Below are 21,083 nucleotides of genomic sequence, written 5' to 3'. Positions count from 1 at the left end.
AAAAGTGTAAGACATTTATCGCACCTACACTAAGCAATTCTGGACAGCTGACTCAAGAAGGAGATGCTCATCAATTTTAGAAAAATATGCTTTGCTTGTACTTTATTTTAAGACCAAGATCTTCGTAATCAGGTAAGTTATGTTTTTAAATAAAAATACTTTTCACTTTGAAAAATCGACACTTAGAAACTTGTCAGAACAGTTCAATGTTATCCTATCAGGAAAACAATATTGCAGTTAGCAGTTAAGTATTACACTTACAAATCCAGTCTTCGGGGCCAAAGGTCAGCAAGGAGCAGGGGTCAGGTGAGTACCAAAACCGCACCATCAGTGGCACAGGAACGGCCGGGTGCAAAGGTCAAAGTCAGAGTTTGGCCCAATGCTTTTCAATGAAGACTGGAGGTGCTTGGATTCACACTGCTTGCAAATAAGTAGATCGTTGCAGGGGCCAAGCTATGAGGGTTAAGACTAGCACGGGGTTCCACAAAGCTGCACCAAACATACGTCACCAGCGGCACAGGAGCAGCCGGGTGCAGGGTGCAAATTCAGTGTTGGGTGCCCAATGCTTTCCAATGGAGATTCTTCTTTTGGCATACAGGCTGCAGGCGTTGCACTGGAGGTTTCCAGGAGGGAGACCAACGACAGCAACAGTAAGTAGAGATGTAGAGGGTTGTAGGGAAACCAGCAGTTCAGCTCACCAAGGCCCAGGGGTTCGGCTGCAGGGGTGCCTTTTGATGTTAGAGTCTTCTTACCGGAGCCGGTTGTGTTCAGGGGGAGCAATTGAATTCACACTGCAGTTCCACCATGGAGATCAGGAGAGGTCAGCCAATGCTGGACATGAGGCCAGGATCACTGGGAAGACTTCACTGCACAGGTGGGCCATTCAGAGTCGGGCTGTGGGCGTCAGGTGGAGAGTGGGCAGGGATAGTGGTTCTAGCTGGATCCGAAGCCCTTAGAGTCGTTTTCTTCTCAACAGGTCCACTGTCCATGGGAGATTGTAGTCTTCTTGGAAGGCAGCAGTCCTCCCATGGTTTTCAGAGGTCGCTGGCTGCAAGACAGGACATAGGTTTGTAGAAGCTGGAGACAGGGCTGTAGGGCTGGGTCCAAGGCAGTCGCTGTATTCAGTCTTCGCTGCAGAGATGTCTTCTTTCTTCTTAAGTAATCACTGATTTAGTTTCTAAGTCTAAGGGAGCCACCTAAAGAATACATTTAGGGTCGTTTTAGGGGAGTAGCAGGTAGGGCCAATGGGCACCTTACCTGCGGTGACCGCACCCTCTATTATGCCACCCTCCTGTGGGAGAGGGTATAGACCCAGCCTTGTTTGGAGGGGTCTCCCCATCTTCAAGGTGGTGGGCACTGAAAGATGTGCTTCACCTCGCCTCCTCCACCTTAGGGGTTAGGTTGACAGAGGTGGGTACACCTCCTATTCTCCTATTCTCCTAAGCTTCCCCGCTAGTTTTCCCACCCAAATTGGGGGAGTAATCTGGGGTCTGCGATCTGCTTCTAGCAGCATAGGCGGGTGTTGCATTGTAAAGGCGGTAGGTCTTTGAAGCTAAGCTTCTCCTTTGAACACTGGCCCATCCTTGGGAAGGAGGTGTGCTACCTCGGCTCAGGATGTGCATTGTTTCTGGTCCCAGAGAGCAGGGGCTCTCTACCTAGGGGTCCAGAAACATGTCTGGCCGTAGCTGACTCCTACCAGGTTTGGTAGATCTTCAGGGGGCACTTGTGAGGTCCACTCTGAGTACATGGTACAATAAATCTCACACTGGCATCAGTGTGGATCTATTGAAAGGAGTAGTTTGGTACCAAACACTCCTGTGTTAAGTGAAGCCATTATGGTGCTGTGGAACTTGGGTTATCAAGTTCCCAGCCCATGTTACTTGGTATGGCTTCACTGGCACTTGCAATACTAAGAAATGGACCCATAATATTGTAGGAGCATATCTGCTCATGCAGCTCACCTGTGGGATAGTTCACCCTGCTTTAGGGCTGTGCGGCCTGCTAGAGTTATGACTTACCTGTACCTTCAGGCAGTACTGGCTGGCATGGCACCCAGGCAGGGTGCCATGTGGACTTTGTAATTTTCTCCCTCACAGGGGCATGCAAGCTTCACGGGCAGTGGCATGGTCCCAGTGAGGGAGTCACAGGGAACCCTCTTCAGCTCCCAGGCCCTAGGCACCCAGGGTACCATTTACTAGAGACTTATAGGGGACAGAGGTAACAATTGTGGATATGTTCTGTGGAAGGAGCACTGGCACACAGGACGTGGTTGGCAGGGACCATGTGCACTACAATTGAAACCACATCAATACCAGGCAAAAAGTGGGGAATAACCATGCAAAAAGAGGCACTTTGTCACAGGGGTCAATGTGGGCAGCATAAAGGGGGTGGAGTCACAAGTGGTGGAGTCACGAAAAGCAGTCTCACAGTCGACTTACAGATTTATTTTTGTAAAACTCTGTTTCAAAGAAATTGGCACCAAGGAGAAATGTGACAGAAAATATGTTCTGGCTTAATTGGTTGCAAAGTCTGCATTTTTAAATATGTAATATGGTTGAAGCACCTGTTGCAGACATCTTTGTGTCCCCAATAAATCTCAGGGAATAATAATAATGGCAGGAAAACTGGTAAAATAAGGTACAAGTTTTGACCCATATGTGGAAATATGGATTTTTCTGATCAGTTATGTCCCCTATCTTGGACCCCAACGGTTTCATGTATGAATCACAAGTACATGTATGTTCCCTCCAGTTCCAGTTATGAAGACGCAAACACATGTGCGTCCACCGTCAACATGTCCTCTGTCAGATCCGCCATGAATAGGCCGGATATTCCATTCCTAAGTATGAAAGGCTACCGGCTTTATATGGTTCACTTATGCCATTTTACAGTCCAGGCAAGTAGGCCCTGATTCTGTCATCAAGCTTTTCTTGCTTTCTGTCTCTGAAGCTCCAGTCCGAGCCTGCATCTGTGACCATGAACTTTGTCTCATCCTCTGCGCGGCTCACGATGCCCGACATCAGCTTGCTGCCTGCCAAGAACTGTATTTCACCTTCGGAAATTATCTGCTCCGCTCCCTGCCCAATGCATTCCTGTCTAGTAGTTTAAGTAAACATTCTTCCAGCTACCGAGCAAAAGGCCCGGCTTCTCTGTCCTCATGCAAGTAATTCATAGCCCTGTTACCATGGAATATTCCTACCCCCTCGCATTTAGTGTAGACACTTAGACGCTTGTACACGCACTCACAGTCAGTATAGAATAGATTTTGTTCGAGAGACCTTTCTTTTTGGATAACACAGTTCTTTAAACATTGGATATTAGATATGATTTGGGATTAGGTTGACATAACCCCAGACTTTTGTCTCCACATGTAGAGCTAAATGTCAAGTCCCTTTCTCCCTCTAGTTGCACGTCTATCACACGTCATGCGACTGCGCACGCATCTCTGCCAAATATTTCTGCTGACATTGCAGGATTCTCCAGGTATCCACCCACACATGACAAATTACCCATTATCATCAAGTGGACGCCCACATGGACGCCCACCTTCACGCCTACTTACACGCCCACATGCTCTTATCTCATTCTCTCTTGCTCTTTTGCTTACGTACAATTGAGAAATGTATATATACTGTACTCTGTGAATAATGTTTTGAGAATATTGAGAATACTTTTCAGTCCCTTCCAGATCCTTTTTTGGTGATGGAAATATTCTCCCTTTGACTCGAGTTAATGGAATAAATCCCTTTATGAATCTGATACCACAGACTCAGCCTCTTGCTTTATGCATGATCTTATTTATATTTTAAAAGTCTGACAGCGTAATATTTTATTTACCACATAATGGCGCCCGAACAGTTTAATCTCTTTCCCCACACGCCGGAGATGAAGGTCCAGTTTTGCCCCCTTCCATAGCCGTGATGGACTTCAAGCGCGCACGTCGCGGGTCTTCCCGCCAACTCCCTCAGGCCAACGAAGGGGACAGACTGAGACCAGGCATCCATACGAGGCGGTGAGGAACGCAGATTGTCCTACCCAGAGCCCACCTGCGAGAGAGCTGTGTCCGAGGTATACAGAGGCCCACCAAGTGTCCAGAGTGTCCGAAGTTTTCGAGTCGAGTCCAGTTCGGTTCAAGTTCAGTTCAGTTTCCGAGGCCTTCCGTTTCCGAGCTACCCGGTGAGCACCATTACCGGGGAGGCGTTCTGACGTGCACATAGGTTGTGCCGGTCAAGACGGGTTTGGGTACACAAATCCGGTCTGCACTGTTTCAGCAGTGTATCTGTACTGTTTAGCAGTATATCTAGTATATCAAGTATATAAATTCAGAATAATTCAGTTAATGCCGAGTATTATGTTTAAGTGATTAAGTTTTCCTTAGATCGTCATCATCATCGTTGCTCAGTTAAATGTTAAATGTTAAATGTTTTAAATACGTCCTGCATATTGTGGTGTGAATGAATGTTCATTATCGTGTTTATTGTATTAAGTTTGTTCAAGATCAAGTATCAGATCAGTTCTCAATATGCCGCTCTTTTCGAAATTAAGACAGATCACAACTAGAAAAGGGGTACTCGAAGAAGCTGTTCCCATTCCACCTAGGGACACTCCAGGGTACTTTATGTATCATAAGCATGGCCTAGATGCCGTATTATTTCTTGATTTATGGGTGAACTACACCAAGGATTTACCAGAAAGTCAGAGGTGGCCCGCAGTTGGGACATGGGATGCAGATTGCATCATGAGAGTAGAAGAAGAATTATGGAAAAAGATAGCCAGACAGTAACAGAAAGACGCCATTGATTTATGGCGAAAAGAATCGTATAGACGTACGGAAAAAGCACGTAGACAGGAAGAGAAGAGTAAGGAGAATTCAAATAAAGTTCGAGAAAATATGTTAGTTGAGGAAGGTATCCGAGTAAAAGCAGAACAAGTAGATGGACAACGAAACACTCTTATGAAAAAGTAATTTTTGAAAAGTTTAGCTTGAAAAAAAAAAAAAAAAAAAAAAAAAAGAATTGTGGGTATTTCGAATTTGCAAATTGTTCAAGAATACAGGTTTGTGTTCTTGGTGGTCCAGTGAGCCAATGTGCTGGGTCAAGTCGGTGAGATTATGACCCCCTGAGTGCAAATTGTATGTAAAAATAATTTTTCAATTGAGCGAATTATTGCAGTTTTTCTGGAATTGAGTAGTCTTTTTGTCTTTGACAGCTTCAGAGTGAGGAGAAGGTGGGGGCTGTGTAGAGCAGTATGTGATACAGAAATCGGAGACAGATTCTGACCTTGTAGCCAGTGTAGGTGGGGGCCGGTGAGAGGAGCAGAACAGAGGCACTGCTTAGACAGCTTCTCTGACATCGCATCTGTGTAATGCCTGCAGCCGGAACAACGAAAAAAAGTTGGCTGGCAGCCCAGGCTCAGGCCGCGCTGAGGGGCTATTTTTAACTTCTCTGATAAGACAGGGCAGCTGAGAAATGTAAGTCGAGAAAGATTCCCTTGTTCTATTCTGTGCAAAACAAGTGCCCCGAGGAAATGTCTATGGAGAAGATTTGTTTTATTTTTTAGCAAATGTTATATTGCTTCTGGCCAGAAAGTAAAATGTTGCTCTTGCTTGGAATTTTAAGGGCTATGTGCCTATATAAAAACGATTTTCAAATTCAGACATTTTTGAATTGTGGCCACAAGCTGCCACCAGTTGCATTGGATAAATGATCCAGTGGTTAAAAGTCTGTGAGGAGAGATGAGAGGTGCGTCTTCGTCTGGGACATTAGGGTACATTGTGTTGACGAAGATGCATAGCTCATTTTTATAAAAAAAAAAAAACAGGTTCGTGTGTTCTTCGTTTTTGATTATTATTGCTGATTCTGTTTTTATAAAAGAGAACAAACAGGTTCGTGTGGTCTTCGTTTTTGATTATTATTGCTGATTCTGTGTGTCAGACTTGACACGGTGATTTCAGATGGGGGTGTATAGGGCAGGTAAATCAATTATTGATTAAAAGCCTGACAAATTAAGCAGGCCAGAATGTTCGCCTCTGAGCTGTAGGTACTGTAATTGCGCATCGCTGCTCATTTATATATGTTAGTGCAATTGTCTATGCTTTCTGTGCTTGGTATACTGATGGCTTGGCATATGTATTTTATATATGTTTTGTTTTTGTGTTGTATTGACCAGTCTGTTTAGCGTTTAATACCAAGTTCTCCTGTGCAAGTACAGAGATAGTCGTGACGACGGCGATCTTTGCACCGCGCTTGGCTGGAACTTGTTCACAATTCCTAAATTTCACAGACGTGATATTACCTTTATCATGCTGTCAAAATAGCAGACAACACGTTATCAGTGTATGTCTAATTGGTGTTGGTGATGAATGAAATAAATGGAAAAATTATGCAAGACTAAAATATTTTTCACATGACTGCCTTTCTCTTATAGACAGGCAGCCTCGGTCATATGTTTCCAGATTGGACATTAAGGAACAATTATGATCTGTGCACTCGCATCTTAACTCTTGAAAGGCCTGTTTTAAATAAGGACTGCCACCACAGAGTGACAAATGAGGCTCGGTATTTAGGGTAATGAGAAAATATCTGGCAGGATTTCCTTTTTAAAGTTTGCTTTAGTAAGCTCATTCTTGTAAGTGGTGGCCCCAAAAGTTGACTTGTTTTTAAATTAGGCTCTTTATTGTATAGGTGGAAATTATTGCAAAATGACTGATTTCTTTAGCAGATAAATTATTGATTATCGACATTAACAACTGTTCTTAAACTTGGTTTTCCGAATATTTAGGTAATTTAGCATTCCTATTAGGGCCTACTAGCATTAATATTGACTTCAGGTTGGTGTAGGTTCATGTAATAGGGACATTTGCATATGAGATGTCATTTGGCCAGCTTATGAGCTAACACAATGAGGTTTGTACATTAATTTGAAGGATTTCTCGCCGTTTCAAATACGCTGTGTATCTCCTATAATTTTGCTTACGCCCAGTAGCTACACACAGGGATTAATAGTGTTGACAAGACACAGGGTTTGATAGTGTTTGACAGCAGTGAAATCTGTTTCAGATTTCCTCCTGTCAAAAAGGGGGGGAAGGAGGAGAATATTGGCTTTCTGCTGGCCCCTGAGGAGGTTCGCTTCCCGCTAGCCCCTTAAGAAATTAAGCCCCTTAGAAATTAGCCCCCTTAGAAATTAAGCCAAGGAAATAGATATGGTGTTTTCCCCTTTTTCTCATGTTTTATTGTGATCTTTCAGGGGAATTAGTCCAAGCCCCTAATACAGCTTCTACTAAAGTCCTCCCTTGGACACAAGAACACACTGTGGCATTTGAAGAATTAAAGAGAGCTTTATGTCAAGCACCAGTTTTAGCAAACCCTGATTACAACAAATCGTTTATGTTTTTGTGACAGAGCGGGATGGAACAGCACTATCTGTCCTAACACAAGATCATGCAGGAAAACACGAGCCCTGTGCTTATTTTTCTAGTACATTAGACCCAGTAGCACAGGCTTTGCCTGCGTGCCTAAAATCAGTTGCAGCAACGGCCTTAGCCATAAGACAAAGTGACTTGATAGTGCTGGGCCACCCTCTGACAGTACAAGTACCACACGCAGTAGAGGTTCTCTTGAACCGGACACAAACACAACACCTGACTGTAGCTAGACTGACAGGCTATGAGCCAACGTTATTTCAACCACACATAGAGATCAGACGATGCAACATACTGAATCCTGCTACCCTTTTGCCCTCCAGTACAGAAAGCGTTTCACCACACGACTGTGTTGAAGTAATACATACCGTGACTAAACCAAGACAAGACTTGACAGACGTTGCACTCCCAGACCCCGACCTAACACTATAAGTTGACGGCTCATGCATGAGGACAGGGGCGGGAGAATTAGTGGCAGCATATGCAGTGACTACTGATACTGTAATAATAGAGACTAAAAGAATAGACATATTGTCAGCACAAGCAGCAGAGCTCATCGCCCTGACACAAGCGTGCATAAGAGCTAAGCACCTGAGAGTAAACATTTACACCGATTCTCTGGCGAGAAAAAGGTTTCTTGACCTCTCATGGGGCCAAGATACAGCATGGCCCCCATATTCAAGCCCTACTGGAAGCAATACATTTACCAACAGCCATAGCTATCCTAAAATGTAAAGCACATACTAGAGCCACAGATACCATTTCCCAAGGCAATGATCTGGCAGACCGAACTGCTAAACAGACAGCTCAGACCCCACTAGACATGACAAAGTTACAGGTTCAATAAGTGTCCAAAGCCATGACAGTTAGGGATCCTTCCAAGGATGTACAAGACATACAGACACATGCTACTATGGACGAATTAAAGAAATGGTCGGAACAAGGAGGGGTACTGACTGATCAGGGTTGGATGAATAAGGGCAAATTCGATGGTACAAGTGATTATAAATACCGCACATAGTCCTGCACACTTAGGAGAGAAAGCAATGATAGATAGCTTACAGAATATATGGTTCAACAAGCACCTGCGTGCAGCAGCGAAACAAAAGGTCAGAACATGTATGATCTGTTGCCAATTCAATCCAGGTAAAGGCATTCCGATGGAACAAGGTGGATTCCATCCACCTGACCACCCTTTTGAAGTGCTCCAAATGGATTATATCCAAATAAACAGATGTAGAGGTTACAAATATGTCCTGGTACTAATGAAGCAGGTGTCCCTTCTGTTAGGGTATACCTGGAAATTCCATTGTGTGCGACATCCTGAAGCAGCAGGCCTTGTAGAAAGACATAAACAGACATTAAAAATTTGCGCAGACAAAGGTGTAGATTAGATGGTAGCCCTGCCGGTTGCCCTCTTTTACATGCGAATGGTAGCTCATTCTAGAACAGGCTTATCTCCCTATGAAGTGGTCTTTGGTAGACCACCAAATATGTGGGGCACTCCAATGCCTAAAAGATTACTGATGCTGACAGATTACCTGGCTTCCTTGATGTCTGCACTACTCTCTTGTTGTTCGCAGGTTGCTGCCGCCTTCCCTGACAACACCCAGGTCAAAGAATACTCCATCGTTCCTGGATGGAAGGCGCCAAAGTCAGTGCTCTGGACCACGGGGACGGCCGTTAAAGTCAAAGTGCACCTTCACCACTCTTTTACAAAGGAAAAAGACTTTAAACTTGGATTTTGGATTTTGAACACCATTTTCTAGAGGAGACTCCCCAGAAGTTTCCACAAAGCTAAACTTTGATCTAAAAAAAAGTCAGAACCCGTTTGATCAATTAAGTCCACTAGGTGGTGAAGCGGTTGAACATGTATTCTGGCTTGCATAAGATCTTGGACTATAATATTAAAAACAAAGAGCAAGATGTGCATCACGATAATATGTATCAGCTTAATACTACATGCTATTTTTCCTCCTATTGCCTCACTCTTATACTCCTCCACTAATGATACCATAAAGCACACATTTAGTGATCTGCCATCCTATGAGCTATCATATCGACTTGCCTTACGCAACAATACCTTTATTCAGATGCTGCACCATTCACATCAGACTAGCAATGCTACAGACTGCTGGGTCTGTGGCCGACTCCCCCCCTATCAGAACTATAAGGGAGTTTTGCCCCTCTTTCTCTATCCGTTCACACACAATGGCTCCTGTGGAGCATGGTTTAGTTTGATTAATTCCCTAGATTCGAATTCCGCAGTTTATCAAGACAACTGGGTATGGGGAAACCTGAACTTAGTTTTGCTTAAAGTCTGCTACCCTAACAAGGAGGGACTTCCCAAAAGAACAGGAACTGATCTAAGAAATGAAGTATATGGATTAGGTAATTTTACACTTAACCTCATGATCCTGAACGTTGAATCTGAAGCTACACCAATCTTGCCCGCCATGTCCGTATTCCCAGTAAAAGGGGAATTATGTATAAGAAAGAATGGCTCCATACACATGGGCCATAGTAAATGCACCACTGTAATAAAATTCAGTGATCAAGGCAGGTCTACATTTGGAGCTTCTCGTCATTCCTACTTTATATGTGGCCAGGCCGCATGTATGCGCCTGCCTCTGGATTGGGATGGTGCCTGTTGCATGGCATTCCTCCTGCCACCTGTTTTCCTAGCTCCTCCTGATTATCATAGAAATACTCATTTAGTACACAATAGACAGCAGAGAGATCTCCCAATTGTCGATTACACTGAAACAGCATGGGAAAAATACACAGATTTCAATAAAGGTTTCTTTCCCTATATAGGTACAGTTACCAATAGTAAGCTGATACGTAGATTGACCAGAACCCTTGAAGCAGTAGTGAACGAAACTATTTCCGCCTTAGGCAATTTAGCAGAAGAGCAGTCTGCTATGCGGATTGTTGTGCTTCAAAATAGTCTTGTCCTTGACGTTATCCTGGCCGATAGGGGCGGAGCTTGTAGGGTCATCAAATCAAGCTGTTGCATTTTTCATACCAGAAAATTCGCCATCTGTATGTGAAGCCATAACTCGCCTTCATGGGATGGTAGGCCAGATGCACCGGAGTCCGGGCACCTGGACTTGGTCCGGTTGGTTTTGGAGTGTATTATCTACCTTTGGATGGAGGGTCCTATCTTTCCTAGGTATTGGCCTTCTCGTACTATTCGGTTGCTGTCTGTGTCTACAATGTGGACCAGCGATCTGTGGTCTGTGTGCCACATCGTGTATTCCACCACCAAGATTTCATTCGTCACGGAAGAAGAAAGAAGAACAAATGATGTTATATGAACAGATCAATGGATTGATGAAGATTGATATCTCTTAACGGGCAAGTAGGGGACAAGGAGGGAATGTGGAAATATGGATTTTTCTGATCAGTTATGTCCCCTATCTTGGACCCCAACGGTTTCATGTATGAATCACAAGTACATGTATGTTCCCTCCAGTTCCAGTTATGAAGACGCAAACACATGTGCGTCCACCGTCAACATGTCCTCTGTCAGATCCGCCATGAAGAGGCCGGATATTCCATTCCTAAGTATGAAAGGCTACCGGCTTTATATGGTTCACTTATGCCATTTTACAGTCCAGGCAAGTAGGCCCTGATTCTGTCATCAAGCTTTTCTTGCTTTCTGTCTCTGAAGCTCCAGTCCGAGCCTGCATCTGTGACCATGAACTTTGTCTCATCCTCTGCGCGGCTCACGATGCCCGACATCAGCTTGCTGCCTGCCAAGAACTGTATTTCACCTTCGGAAATTATCTGCTCCGCTCCCTGCCCAATGCATTCCTGTCTAGTAGTTTAAGTAAACATTCTTCCAGCTACCGAGCAAAAGGCCCGGCTTCTCTGTCCTCATGCAAGTAATTCATAGCCCTGTTACCATGGAATATTCCTACCCCCTCGCATTTAGTGTAGACACTTAGACGCTTGTACACGCACTCACAGTCAGTATAGAATAGATTTTGTTCGAGAGACCTTTCTTTTTGGATAACACAGTTCTTTAAACATAGGATATTAGATATGATTTGGGATTAGGTTGACATAACCCCAGACTTTTGTCTCCACATGTAGAGCTAAATGTCAAGTCCCTTTCTCCCTCTAGTTGCACGTCTATCACACGTCATGCGACTGCGCACGCATCTCTGCCAAATATTTCTGCTGACATTGCAGGATTCTCCAGGTATCCACCCACACATGACAAATTACCCATTATCATCAAGTGGACGCCCACATGGACGCCCACCTTCACGCCTACTTACACGCCCACATGCTCTTATCTCATTCTCTCTTGCTCTTTTGCTTACGTACAATTGAGAAATGTATATATACTGTACTCTGTGAATAATGTTTTGAGAATATTGAGAATACTTTTCAGTCCCTTCCAGATCCTTTTTTGGTGATGGAAATATTCTCCCTTTGACTCGAGTTAATGGAATAAATCCCTTTATGAATCTGATACCACAGACTCAGCCTCTTGCTTTATGCATGATCTTATTTATATTTTAAAAGTCTGACAGCGTAATATTTTATTTACCACACATAAAGTAGCATAAAGTTAATGTGTTCATATGCTGACTTTGTGTTTTTCCTAGCTATACAATCTTAACATATAATCCCTACCAGTAAAGACAATATGTGCCTCCTACACCCTGAAACCCTCTTTGCCTTATGTAACAGCTTGTACACTAATTTACACTACACACTTGTATGATCTACTGTTAATGTATAATGTGGGAATGTGATGTAAAGCTCTCCGATACCATACAGTGGGATGAGTAGTGCTTTAAAAATAATTAAAAAAATTGCAAGTGCTATTTGAATCTTTATTTGTGTAAATACTCATATGTACTTGTACATCTGACACACTTACCTGGAACGTTCGGCCCGCCGGCCGGCTGCCGCTCTCCTGCGTCCTCTGTCATCTTCTTGCAAACTCCCGCCCAGCAGCAGGAAGCACCCAGAACACAGGCTCCCCTGAGCAGATCACAATGCTGCAATGTCGTGGATCGGCGCTCAGACTGGAACAGGGAGGCTGTGCATGTTCCTGACCAGGCTTTGTAATGCGGCCTGCTAGAAACATGTAAAGTAGGCATGCACTATTTGGTTGGCCCAAGAGGGCCGGCCAAACAGTTCATGCGCACTTAGGGAGTGCACACCACTCCTCACTATTCCACTCCTCCCCGCCCTGCCTGAGAGACACGAACAGCTATAGGAAAAACAAGCATTTGCAATGCAATGGGTCTTGCATTTACTCAAGTTTGAGCCATTAGCACTGTAATAGACAATACCTTTTATTTAGGTTTTGGTTTTTAAAACATAAATGAAAGGTATTGTTATTTACTATGCCAATAGCTTGAATGCACGTAAATGCGAGTCCTATTACATTGCAAATGTTTTTTTTTCCTTCTGCAGTGGTGGAGTGGAAATAGCAGTGCTGCGTGTTTGGCATGTCCCCCAGTGCTGCGAGTTGTGCCCCAGACCCCCTTGCTCCGCCCAAAGGAAAGTGGCCTGCACTAAATAAATAAGCGTGTCCCCTATAGTTAAAGCGGATGCGCTATAATTTAAACATATACATTAGTAAAACCAGAGGGCCTGCTGAGATGTCATGGGTGGAATAGGGAAAATCATTAAAGAAAAAAGTGATTACCGACTTATGAAGGAGACCGTGTAACGCCACAAGTAAAAGATCCAGTCCTCATGGGAGGTAACAAATGGCGACTTGGCGGGACTAACAAGCCTCATAATCAATTGGAAGCCAACATTTACCAAGGATAATTACACCAGCCAATGGAAAATATGGGAGGAGAGTGGGCGAGGCTTCCACAACATACTCTACTACAGCATGCCTCGCAGAGTGGGCAGTGTAAGCGCGCTGCCGCCAGGCTTGACCTAATAACATGATAATAACGATAGTTATCATGTTATTTTTCCTTTTGTTCAGTGGGGCGACGCTCCTCTACCTTAGCGGAAGAGCCACCACTGCCTGATCATTACATACTACTTTCATCACTTTTAGGGGAAAAGCCTGGTACAGTAATACAGCAACCCATCTAGAGCCAGAGGAGTTGCCCACATGAGCCACTGATCACCCTCTCACCAGCATTTTACAGTTTGTCCCCATCAAGTGGATCTCCTGGAGTAGCACTAAATCCAGGGCATGTTGCTTGAGGTATTGGGATATTACACCTCTTTTTATTTTACATCCTGTTCCATTAAAATTCCAGGAGAGGAGTAGTATTCATCCATCCCTCAGGGTCTCAGCATTGTCAGCTATATATCAGTATCAATCCTTACATAACCACACTACATCACACAGGGTCATCACACAGTCTGCCACCAGCGCATCGTCGCATCACAATAAACATGGCATCAGTGATAAACAACCACCGCTGCCCAACACACCCATAACGGATCCCTCCCCCCCTCCTTGTGCTGCAGGCTGATTCTAACTGCCGCCCCAATTCACTGGGAGCCTGTCTCCACAAACATGATGAACTAAATCTTCTTAAATGCAGTACTTGTTGCTTAGTTATATCCACAATAGGCATAATTAATGCCATTCAGCACCCTTCAGCACGTTCATATCAAACTATCACTGCACAGATCCCCAGCCACAGGTATTTGTCCACGGGACACTGGGCCAAGCAGACAACTGCATCCACGGTGTCCTTCATTTAGTGTTCGTCTCTGTTATACAAGACTCTCCATTAGAAGTGGGTCATTTAAGATTGTCTTATTTGAGGCAGTGAAAGTCGTCAGGGAGACACCATGGTTCTGAGTCAAGTGTAGAGTTGTCAATCTTCGAGTCCTTTTTTTGGGATTGCTGCCTCCTTTTGATGTTGAGAAGTTCCATGTTTTCACATCAGCTATGATGCACAATTTGGCAGGGAAGATCATCATGTATTTGATCTCATGTTCCGTAGGTGATGCTTAACCTCATTAAAGGACTGTTGTTGCTTCTGCATGGCCATGGTAAAATCTAGGAAGATATTTGTACTGTGGCGTTGCCGTGGTGTTGTTGAATTTCAGGTCTCTCAGACATCGGATTGCCTGCAAAATTACATCCCGGTCTCTGTAGTTAAATATCGTGGCTAATATTTCCTGATGAGGTTTTCTGATGAGTTTGTCCCAGTCAGGAAGTGGGTATCAAAGTGATGATGGTGCACTCCACAGAGAAGAACCTGGGGAGTCCCTCTGGGTTAAGATGATTCATATTCAACACCTCCACAAATAGGTCAGCACTGGGGCCCTCAGCTCTTTCAGGCACTACCATGAGGCATTTATTGTTATGGAGCAAGCACCCCTCTGCATCCTCCACAGGGGCTTGTAGCACAACAGTATTTTCTTAATTGCAGAAACCATTGATTTCAGTGCTGTTAGTTAATCTTTCAATGTGTCAATAGTTGTTTCCACAGACCTTACCCTGTCGCTGACTTTCCAGCGGCCTGGATGCATGAGGGTTATCTCCACCAATACACTGTCATGCTGGTCGATTTAGCGTCCCGAACTGCGTATATCAAATCCGTCAGTGTGGACCCCCCACGTTCATCATGTATCTCTATCGATGTCGTCAGCAGGGCTTCCTGGGTCATAGCCCTTCCACCCACCCCCTTGGAGGTGTATTAGAAAAGTGTATTTGTCCAGTCTATTACATTAGATTCTCTCTACTACTTTATCTTTGGCCATGGTGGGACCATCGAGGCCAGGGATTTAATACAGTCAGGGAGCAGGCGCAGACCTCTCCCAAAAGTTTCACTGTGGTGCTGCAAGGTAAGATCAGCCCTCATTTCTGTATGTCCAGAGGGGGAGCAACAAATGCCAGTGAGAGCCTGGAGGGAGAGCCCACGGGGTCCCCATAGGCACTGTAAAGTGCGTGGGTTTGGGTGGTGTCCCCAAGTTTGAATGAGCCCAGTGCAAACCTGTGTCTTGTTTTTCAATTGGGGTCCGCGGGGTGAGCGGGGTCAGTATGATGCAGTGGGGGAGGGGTACATCGCCAGGGCCCCTTGATTTCAGCCAAAGCCGGGCAGCCACATCCACCAGCTTGCAGCACCAAAACAGGCAGCAGTTTGTTATTTCCACTGGGGTCGCACTTGCAGCAGATCTGATGTCAGTACGTGCAGTTCTGTAGGCTGCTGTCAGCCAAATAAAAGCTGTAGAAGCGAGTCCCACACAGTCCACTGTTTGCGCCCAGATCTAGCCTTCCCTGGGAGCACTGAGGTGGGTTCCACTTCCCCTCCTCACCTCCCATGCTGCTGCCTGATCCTCCACTCAAGGCCGGGCCGCACTGGATGCTGTCTTCACTGCGGCAGGCCGTGCCGGGTGCGGGAGGCCACCACTTCAGGAGTTTGCCTCTAAGGGCTCTAGTTCGAGTCAGAGGCTCCTCTGCTGCTCCCAGGACCTCTGTGCCATACGTACAAGTTCCAATGGTGCATGATGTCAGCTATTGTCCAGGTTGTTGGGGGATACTAGAAGTTTGTGGGGGAGCCGCACTAAAATGCTGCCACGACCCCCCATATTCACCACTCTTGACCTTCTCTCCTCTCCCATGACCTTATGCAGACTGAGTTGATTGTTCAAATTTCACATCATTGGGACATTTTTTAATCAGAGTGCCCCATCCTTCACTCTTTTGGAATGTTACAAGGTAATTAATTATAAAAAAATGAAAGCGGGTTAAGAGAAATCTATGATAAGTTTTAGCAGTTATAATTAATATACAATTAACATCCAATTTGATTGTTCAGCGATATATATCTCATATCATTTACTTTATCTTGATCATACAAATTCCTTTTCTGTGCACAGGCTTTGAAAATGTTCTCTTTAAGATCCCATTTGAAATACTCAGCTTTATTCTCAGGATGTGACACAGGATCTCTATCTGTCTAAGCAAGCCCTCCTCAGAGCATTTTTTATTTAAATTAACCAGGGACTTTATGTACTCGTTCAAGCACTAAACTATCTTTCAGGGTGGTTCTAGTAAAAGGTGTCTCGGTTTTTACCCAAACTGAATTCCATAGGAGAAGTGGTTTAAATTATAGTGTATCTGATAAAAAACAGATTCCCAGTTTTCTATGGGTAATAGTTTCCAGTATTTAGTGAGGTACTGCTAAGAGTCTTCTTAAAAACATGTTCTCTTGCTTTTGAATTATACCATTATCCCCAATACCTCAGATTGGAGCACCATATAAGGCCGCTCAGACTGATTTGGCATTATACAGAGTCAGCAGGTCTTTAATAGGCCTAGTGTCTGCTTGGAGGTGCACCTAAAAATGCCCTGGTTGATTCTTATCATGTTTAAGGTACTGATCTCCATTTAATGTTTCCAGCCCCCATTTGAGGAGAACTGCAGCCCCAGAGAACTAAAGTTTTTGGTATATTTGAATTTTATATAGAAGGCGTTTAATCTATCCCCAGCTTGGCCACAGTTCATTGGGAAGGTTTTCCCAAGATTAATTTTTAGATCTTTTTCTTTCATGTAGTTTTTAAAGATGTTAATCAGATTTTGCAGACTTTTTGGCTTAGGGCCAGTAATGACGCATCATGGTCACAGTAGAATAGGTATTAGTCACTTGCCAACTCTTGGGGATGTCAGAACCTAATGACTGTAATTTGTCATCTACTCCATTTATGTATATAGAGAAGTGGAAAGGCGCTAGAACACAGCCCTGCCTAACTTAAATGGTTGAGTTAATTCTCCCTGTGGCCCAAAACGTACTCTTGAGGTTGAATTACTGAACAAGAATGTTAGAAGTGAGATTAGATCCTTGGGGGCCCCTAGCAAATCCATAAGTTTTCACAATTTGTTATGGTTGACCAGATCAAAAGTACAGCTTAGATCTATGAAATACCTGTACAGGCAACCTTCTTTGGCCATGGTGTATTTTCCTATCAGGAGGTTCAAATTAAGGGACTGTTCAACCACCCCCTGGCCTTACCTAAAGCTCTATTGAGCATTTGTTGAAATATCTTTTTCATTAGTCAAGGCGTTCCAATCTTTCTAGGATGACCCTTCCCAATAACTTAGCTGAGGAATCAAGCAGGGAGATAGGTCGATGACATTTCGGGTCACTCCTTGAGCCTTTCTTAAAACAAGCATTTGCAATTGAGCTATTGACATTGTAAATGGCAATGCCTTTAAAAAAATCAAAAGGCATTGTTATTTACAATACCAAAAGCAACACCTATTGCATTGCATAGCACGGTGTCCGTGAAGACGGCGCCGCGCTTATTAAAGTTAAAAAAAAAAGTGTGTGTTGGGAGGAAGAGAGCATTGGCATAGCCAATAGGTCTTGCTTTTGGGAACTTCTTAGTTTTTAGTTATGCAGCACAATATCCTTAGTGCAACAATATCAACTGTTGCATGGGTAAACACTTATAAGGTCCCAAAGGCGAGACCTATTGGCTATGCCAATGCTTGTTTTACTTTCTTTTCACACCCACACTGGGGCTCTTCTGCGGTCCTCCCCACACATCCTTCTCTGTCCACTGCACTACACTGTACACTCCAGTACTCACCCTTGCTTCCCAGTCCATCCTGTCTTTCTGTGTATTCACTGTGACCACTGTCAAGCTCCCTAACCCACCTCTGGCTATATCCGTGGACACTGTTGTCTGAGGTTCTGCATTCTGCCTCAGAGTTGCTCTACTTCGCCGGGAAATTGGCAGCTGAGAGATCCCTTCACTGCTATACTTTCATCATCAACTGTTTAGCCTTCACTGAGCTGGACTTTAGGGACACCACAGGGAAGGGCCTTCTAGACTTAGGGACTAGTTGTTGCTTTCATAGGTATATGGTTTGATAGGAAAATAAGCGATTTCTGCTGAAAGAATGCAATGCCACTGTATACGTAATGCTGGAATATTCCATAAGCTGCTCTTCCAAGCTGCTTGTTTGTGAAACATATGGCTCCTCGTGTAGCCAACATATTTATTTAAATAGTTGTGCATTAAATGCATTGTTTAACCTCATTTAAAAAGCGTGAATGGAAAGTTCAGGAATCCCAACCTAGAACAGTCAGACTAGCTCTCTCGGTGCAACATGGAGCTGGTCTTACTTTCCACCTGCCTTCTTTTAGGTCCCCGTGTGCCCTTCCCTGATCCTGCTCACTCTCCACCCTCCTCATCCTGGTGAACATACGAGTGTGCCTTTTTAAGTGTTCGTGCGGTGGAAAGAATTCCCATCAAGCCAGTGGTCTGAAAGGAATGCAGGGATGCTGGTGGCACGAGCAGCCTCGGTGACCTCAGCTCCCTGGGGCGTGACGCCAGACTCTGCCGTTCACTGGCCAGCCGGATGCACTGACCTCCTGCGTGCCTGCAGGCCCCTCCCTATGTTGAGAACCCGTCTTTTCTGAGAAGGATAAAGAGCACAGGGCCTCTTCCGCCGCAGAGACAGTGATAATCATAAACGTACAGAAGTGGGAGCCAGGGCGGCAAATCACTGTCAGCAGGCGGGAAAGCGAATAGATTGCATGTGCCATGACTTTCCCGTGCCAGTTTGTGCCGACAGGGGTGTGATTCGGAAACTGTCATTACGAGTCACTTGAGCCCGGGAACCCATTAGGGTAAATTGACCTGTGACGCAGCCATAAATTCCCCTCCTCTGCTTAGTGCCTGTGAGGTTTGGAACAAATAGAAAGTGGAGCATGCGCGAGCACGCAGAGGGCTGTGGAGGGAAGGCTACAGGGCAAAGAATGGAGTGGGGACGGAGGTTGTAGACTTATTTCAGGGAAAGGAGAAAGGACGACAAGAGGCAGACAACAGATTCTACAGAAATGGAAAATCGCCAGAATAAAGCTAAAATCTTTGCATAGATGGAAATCCATACAAACAATCAGGCCATGATGCAGAAGTGGGGAATCTACAGGCAGGAGACCGTGTACGTTTTCAGTACAGAGAGACAGTCAGTAAGAACTCTACTTTTGCTTCAGCGTGGCACCGGAAATGGAGATCTTTCAAGTTTTTAACATTTTTATGAATGACGAGATGACATCACAGGAAGGATGCCACATGGTTTTAGACATCAATGACTAGGCACGGTATGGCGTCATTGAAATTATATAAAGAAGCAAGATATATTAAACCAGAAGCCACAGAACATTGGGGTAGATCAGCGAGCAGCCAGCGCACTCAAGCAAAACCTGTAGATTGCTGCTAACTCGCCCTGCAATGCCCCATCCCCTCTACTCCAGGGGGAGACCGGAGAGCCGCATGGGCTCACTCGCTCAAACGAGCCTCAGTGTGCGGGGTAGTGCCTGCAGACTTTCTTATCTGTAGGGGGGGGGCATCTGTTTCTAATTAGCTAAGGCCATGCTAATTAGAAACAGATGGCCCCCCTAAAGATAAGAAAGTGCTTCACGACAGCCATGAAGCAGACGACCCAGTCCGGATGGGCCGTCCAAAAGGGAGAAAGGGCAGTGGCCCAAAAGCATCCTTTTCAATGGGAAGCCAGCGTATAGCATAAACGCTGACGCGACCCAATGAAAATAATGGGCGGGGCTTCAAGTCCCCTTCTGAAATCTCCTCTCTCACTTTAGGTCTCGCCAAGCGAGCAGCGCATGCCCTGCAATGCTAGGCAAGACCGGGGAACAGCCATTACAACGCGGTTATTACCACGCTGTGCAGTTACATCGCATGCGTTACAACGCATGCGATGTTACAACGCTATGCCATTAGAACGCAAGTCTGTACATCGACTTGCGCTAGATGGCGTGCTAACATTACAAATAGTGTAGTTTACTATCCCAACACCTTCCCTACTGTTAAGTGGACTGGAGTTGGAATAGTAAATTACACTTTATTTGTCAGCACGCCATCTAGCGCAAGTCGATGTAAAGACTTGCGTTCTAATGGCATAGCGTTGTAACATCGCATGCGTTGTAACGCATGCGATGTAACTGCACGCGTGGTAAAAACCCGCGTTGTAATATCATACATCCGGCAAGACCTAAATAGGCACAAGCAATCAATTGGCCCAAAATAGAGGTATAAAACATGCCCTACTACGTTCAAAATCTTAGTCTGGAGGGGAGCCCAAAGGTCAGGGAGAGACCTTTAGGGTGTCCATTAGGACACCATCAGGGCCCAGGGCCTTCCCCTTTGGTACCCCGATGGAGGAGAAGACTGGGCCAAAATGGGCCACCTACTCTGCCGCTGTTATTGGAGATTCCAGACCGGGCCCAATACCTTTAGAAAATAATAGGGCATTTATGACTTTCCAAAGGAGTGTACTATCCCTGGTCTCTGCCACTTGCACTTATATGTCCCATGCTTCTGCATGTAGCTCTTTTTTCCTGTTACTTAGTACATTATTGTATCTGAGCCTACTTTCCCGGATAGCTGATAAATCCCTGGAGTTTGAATGTAATAGTTTATAAGGTTATTCTAGGCCTGAGAACAGGACAGGTTGAACCATCCTCTATTCTCCAACCCTTTACTCTTTGTCCTCTTAGTCAGAGATTGGCTTATAGAACTGGAAATGGACATATGGGCTTCCAGTGTTTCTTCCTACTTATTCTGTCGTAAAGTCACTCGTAAAGTAATCCATTTTCTTAAATACCAGGTCACATAAAAAGCTAGAGGGATCGACACAGCCCATTTAATTTGTATTCCATTCTGCCCTACCAAGGTTATA

Source organism: Triturus cristatus, chromosome 3_2 (assembly GCF_964204655.1).
Source record: "Triturus cristatus chromosome 3_2, aTriCri1.1, whole genome shotgun sequence".
Lineage (NCBI taxonomy): Eukaryota > Metazoa > Chordata > Amphibia > Caudata > Salamandridae > Triturus > Triturus cristatus.
Note: the sequence above shows the minus strand (reverse complement) of the source record.